The sequence below is a fragment of the Lolium rigidum genome, chromosome 7 (genome assembly GCF_022539505.1).
Source record: "Lolium rigidum isolate FL_2022 chromosome 7, APGP_CSIRO_Lrig_0.1, whole genome shotgun sequence".
NCBI lineage: Eukaryota > Viridiplantae > Streptophyta > Magnoliopsida > Poales > Poaceae > Lolium > Lolium rigidum.
Genome location: NC_061514.1, coordinates 76,037,878 through 76,043,800, shown reverse-complemented (window position 1 = coordinate 76,043,800; position 5,923 = coordinate 76,037,878). Strand labels below are relative to the sequence as shown.

General features: G+C 46.2%; 1 pseudogene; it reads left to right on the top strand.

Annotated features, from left to right (window-relative positions):
* Nucleotides 1–990: 990 nt before the first annotated feature.
* LOC124671558 lies at nucleotides 991–3,873 on the top strand (annotated as a pseudogene).
* Nucleotides 3,874–5,923: the final 2,050 nt, after the last annotated feature.

Sequence of the window (5,923 nt, the reverse complement as noted above, 5' to 3'; positions counted from 1 at the left end):
CTATCTAACTCGCAACATCGGTCCTCTTTCTATATGCTATTACTATCTCTGTCCATTAAAAAAATGAGATTTGTCCCAACTCTGTTATGTTTTTCAAATTTGAATGTATCTATGCATCGAGGAAGCACATTATAATCATTTTCAATAGAGTTGTTCGTTAGCCAAATTTTTATACATTTACCACACTTTACTTAAAGTGTGTTCCATTCTCGAGAAGTCTAGCTTTATGTACGCCTTTATGTATCATCAATAGGTTTATGTATCCAGGTGACATAAATATAGGGTATTTAGCCTAAATATACATCACCGCCCTAAAGAATTTATATACTACCTCTCTCTTTAAATAGATATTTAAGATTTTTCTAAATTTAGATGTATCTAGACGCTATTTAGTGTGTAGATACATTCAGATTTATTCAAGTCTTAGACACCTATTTATGGACGGATGGAGTACATCACTAAAATAGGATAGGGCATCTGTTGGAGAAAATTCTTTTGCCTCTAAAATATAGGTTTTACATTACCTCCCTATTATACATCATTTGTTGAAGATGTACTTAAAATGTGTTCAATTGTAGCTAGATAAACCTAGCTTTATGTATCTATCATCACAATATTCTAATATGCAAAAGCTAGTTAAACTCGCAAGCCCACGCAGCCTACTCCAGGACAGTCAACGATGCATGCGCGCGTTTGGTTGGTCAAGCAAGCGAGCATGTACACACTGTCACCGTACGGTGCGAGTTGTCTACTACAACTTGATATCATGTCTTCTCTCATTAGGTAAGGTTATGCATCTACTCTAGTACGACTGTACAAGTTGATCAATCTTTATAACGGACTCGAGAGACAATCATCAGTCATGGATGGGTTCATGGGATAAGACTATGATGGATGGATGATGGATAAGATGGTGATCGCAGAGTAGCCATATCCCCGCGACATATGATGATTATTCCGGCGGGGGCTCGGCGGCAGCTGCTGCCCCTGATGGTGTCGCTGCTGCTGCTGTGCTCGGCGGCTGCTGCTCAGCCCGTACAAGGCGCAGGACCGCCGCCGAACTGCCCAACCAGGTGCGGCAACGTGAGCGTGCCGTACCCGTTCGGCATCGGCGACGGGTGCTACTGGCCGGGCTTCAACCTCACCTGCGACCGGACGCGCCTGCTGCTCGTCGGCGGCGGCGGCACCCTCCAGGTCGTGGAGATCTCCCTGGCAACTCCACGGTGCGCGTTGTGGACAGCGCGGGACAGGTCAACCTCACCTTCGACGGGGCGGTCGACGGCAACGGCACGTGGGTCGGCGCCGGCGCCGGCCCGTACGTGGTGTCCGAGAGGCACAACCAGTTCGTCGTCACGGGCTGCAACGTGCAGGCCACGCTGGTCGGGGACGGCGGCGGCAACAACGTCATCAGCGGCTGCTCCTCCTTCTGCTCCATCAACGACAAGTGGACGGGCGTCGTCACGAGCTCCCCAGGCGACGGCGCCGCGGCCGCGTGCTCCGGCATCGGCTGCTGCGAGACGCCCATCCCCATCGGCCGCCCCTCCTACGGCGTGCAGTTCAAGTACCTAGACTCGAGCCACGAGCACGACGACAAGCTGCCCATCGCGGTGCGCATCGCCGAGCGAGGCTGGTTCGACGCCACCTCCGCCGCGCTACTCAACGACTCGACCGGGTACGCCCCCTCGCGCCGGCCGGCGGCCCCCGTGGTTCTCGAATTCGCGGTGGATTCGAACCCGGTGGTGATGCCGGGAGTGGCGACGTCGGGCTGCCCCAAGGACGCGGCGAGGAGCGCGTGCCGCAGCAGCCTCAGCTCCTGCCTCAACGTCACCGGCAACTACCGCAGCGGTTACGTGTGCCGGTGCCACGACGGGTACCAGGGCAACCCTTACCTTGCCGGTGGATGCAAAGACGTCGACGAGTGCGCGTTGCCGGGCATCTGCTCCGGCAAGTGCACCAACACGGCCGGAGGGTACCTTTGCAGGTGTCCGCGCGGCACCAGTGGCGACCCGCGCATCAAAAATGGTTGCGTCAAGTCTTCCCTAGGTGAGCACAACACCGTTGAATTTGCATCGATTCATGTACGTTGCCCATTGGTGATTACTCTGCTCTCTTTGTTTTCTTCCCTTAAAATGGATCTCTCCCCTATTTCAATGAAAAGAAACCGAAATACAAGTTCGTCACAATGCCCTCCACCATAAGTTTCTCCCCCCAAGTGATTTCAAAGAACCAGCTTGAGGTTCAGTCGAGGTTCAGGTAAGAGAAACTAAACGAAATACTCCCTCCGATAGTTTGAAACCACGACACTTATTATGAATTTGGAGGACATATTTGATTGCTTCGTTTTGCATTAAAGATTTACTTATTTTGAGGTTACGTTTTTAGAGCCACAGGCCACATGACCACGTTCCGTTTTGACTGAAAATGAAACAACATCAGTGTACAAAGCATATTACTTATTACAACTTCCAGGCGTCATCCTATTTTTAGGCCATTTACATCACATGTTCTTCCCGATAACTAAGAAACATATTCCATTTTCCAGGCTTAAGTATTGGCATAGGAATTGGCAGTGGCGCTGGCCTTCTACTCCTGGTACTTGGTGCTATCTTTGTGACTCGAAAGCTGAAGCATCGCAGAGCAAAAATGCTGAGGCAGAAATTCTTCAAGCAAAACCGTGGGCATCTGTTGCAGCAATTGGTATCACAAAAGGCTGACATTGCTGAGAGGATGATCATACCCTTGGGGGAGCTGGACAAGGCAACAAATAGTTTCGACAAAGATCGTGAGATCGGAAAGGGAGGGCACGGCACGGTCTACAAAGGGATCATGCCGGACCTGCATGTCGTGGCTATTAAGAAGTCCAAAGTCGCAGTCCAAAGGGAAATCGACGAGTTCATAAATGAAGTAGCTATTCTATCGCAGATCAACCATCGAAATGTCGTGAAGCTTTTCGGGTGCTGCCTTGAAACAGAGGTGCCACTACTGGTGTATGAGTTTATTTCCAACGGAACACTTTATCATCATCTTCATGCTGAGGGACCAACATCATTGCCATGGAAGCTTAGGCTAAGAATTGCAACCGAAACCGCGGGAGCTCTCGCGTACCTTCACTCTGCTGTCGCGTTCCCTATAGTCCACAGGGATATCAAGTCCCAGAACATTCTATTGGATGACACTCTGACAGCAAAGGTATCAGACTTTGGAGCTTCTAGGGGTATTCCGAGCGATGAAACAGGTGATGTTGAAACTGCTATCCAGGGAACTCTAGGGTATCTAGATCCCTTATACTGCTCCACGGGGATTCTTAATGAAAATAGCGATGTCTATAGCTTTGGTGTCTTTCTCATGGAGTTGCTGACCAGAAAGAAACCATATCTATACCGGTCATCCGAGGAGGACAACCTCATTACACATTTCACCTCCACGCTCATGAAAGGAAATTTGGTCGATGTGTTGGATCCTCAGGTCGTGGATGAAGGGGGCAAAGAAGTTGAAGAGGTTGCCATGCTGGCAGCCGCCTGCGTGAGGCTTCAAGGAGAACACCGACCGACCATGAGGCATGTGGAGATGAATCTAGAGAACCTTCGGGCATCACATGTTAAGGTTGTGGCACTTGATATGAATGCACCAAATTATGCATTGATCGAGGGTACAAACACGGAGGAGGTAAGCAGACAATATAGTTTAGAAGAAGAATATTTGTTGTCATCAAGATACCCTCGGTAGAATTTGTAATTTAAGCGTTGTAAGTTTTTTTTTAAATAGCTTGAGTGACAGCATATGTACGAAACATTATGGGAAGTAGCACAGTTGTGAGGGCATGATATTTGGTGTCCATATTTACTTCTATATTATGAGGGCATATTTCATCTACATAACACAATCTTCATAGGAAATACAAAGTCTTTCGATGTGGAGATATTTTTGTGGTCTAACTTTGACATTTAGTTTTATATATGATTATGTTTATAAGAAATACCTCTGAACGGAATCATAGTTGTTTCGGTTGTATAACTTTTTGTAAAATGTGCATTTCACGAACACTAGAATAGCTAAACAATAAATGCGATAACAACTTTGAGTCTTCCAACTTGCTAACTGAAGAGAAAACCCAGAATAAACCTTCTCACTAGGCAGAAAAAAAAAATCTGCTAGAGCTACGTGTATGTGTTCCGGAAAAAAATGAAAGATATTAAAGTGTCAAAAAATAGATTTTATTTGCTAGAATCGCTAGCCGCATCGATGCCTGCAAGTCTAAAGTGATAAGTCACAAATAGTCACGCGAGCGCATGTGCTATGTGGGTATAGTGCAAGGCAATGTGTTATTCTAGCATTTTACACGTGTACAAAATCTCTCCTTATAAGTTAGTCTCAACTTTATTTCCTTACAATGTGGGATTAAAATGTGGTATAGCTTTGGGACATGGCGTTTTTGCTCCCATGTGCATATGCTCCCTTTTTGAAATGCATTTTGAACATATTTGCAAATATCAAAAAAATCTAAAATAAAACGCATGTATATCTCAACATCCTAGATGCCAACTGACAAGGTATTAGCTTGTCAATGCCTACAAGTTGTAGACTAGGGTTTCGAAAGTAGAGAGCAAGTAGATATCGAAGTTTTCAGCCGAAAAGGTGCTCGGCTGCTAAAAACTAGGGTTGTGTTGACAATGAATCGATCATTTCTTTCTCCCTCGACTCCCCCTTATATAGGAGGCAGAGCCGAGGGTTTCGTGATGTACAAGTTACAGACATCGGGAAACTCTTTGAGTTCGTCCCGTATAGTTACAAGTCTCTATTCCTAATATATCTCTATCTTTCATATCGACGTTTTTCTGGGCTTCCGGGCTTTATAATCTTCGAGTCGTGGGCCTTCAGTAAACCCCGGGTACCTTATTCGGTAGGCCCATTGGGGATGCCTATGTCAGTAGCCCCCGAGATTTTGCTTGAATCGTAGAATCGAGTAAAATCTCCATCGTTACAATCAACTCATAACTTCTTCGGGTTACCAAATTATTTCTATATATATTGTGCAGTGATATTGGTAAATGGGGCTGGTTCATCTGACGAATCAGGTACCAATTAACTTCTCTTGTGGAAAACCGGCAAAAACCTACTTCAAGGCCGAGTCCCTGGACTCGACCCCGGTATACTGGCATAATTCGATATGTGCCGCTTAAGGTCTTACCATGATCCGAATTTCAGTCATATTTTATCGAGTACCTAACGCGTCCGTTAGGATTTTTCTTCACATCTGCTGATACGGGAAAAAGTAGCAGAGCGCATTCGGGTGCGATATCACGCCACACAGGACAGATCCCGGGGAGTTTCCTTCGTAAAATATTACGACATTCAGAGATTTTTTTTTGCGGTGGACGCGCTCGGAGAATATATTGTCGAGTGCCTTTTTCGGCTGTTGGAATGTCATATTTATTCGAGTCATGATGACTTACTATCTTGACCTCCCGATGGGAGTATATGAAGAGTTATGTTTTAACTCGAAGATGTATAAAGTTACTCCTCGTATTTCATCGGGTGCGCGACCAGCGCTCCCGATGGGAGTAGCCCCCGAGGCTACAGCCAAGTGCTCGTACTTGGTTGTAGGCTCACCTTTTTGATGTCTTGTCGCTATATTGTCAGCTTCCCATCGTTTTCATTTTCATCGGGTGCGCGACCAGCTCTCCCGATGGGGGTAGCCCCCGAGGTTACATGCAAGTGCTTGTACTTGGTTGTAGGCTTAATTTTTTCTATTTTGTATCAACTCGATATTTTCTTTTGGTGCCTCCTGCCATATTTCTGATAAGAGTAGCCCCCGAGCGTATGAACAAATGCTTTGTATTTGATCATAAGCTCCCGATATTTTTCTGGTTAGCTCACTCGTTGTTTTCTCTGTCGCTATATTTGATAGAAACACTCGATGTTT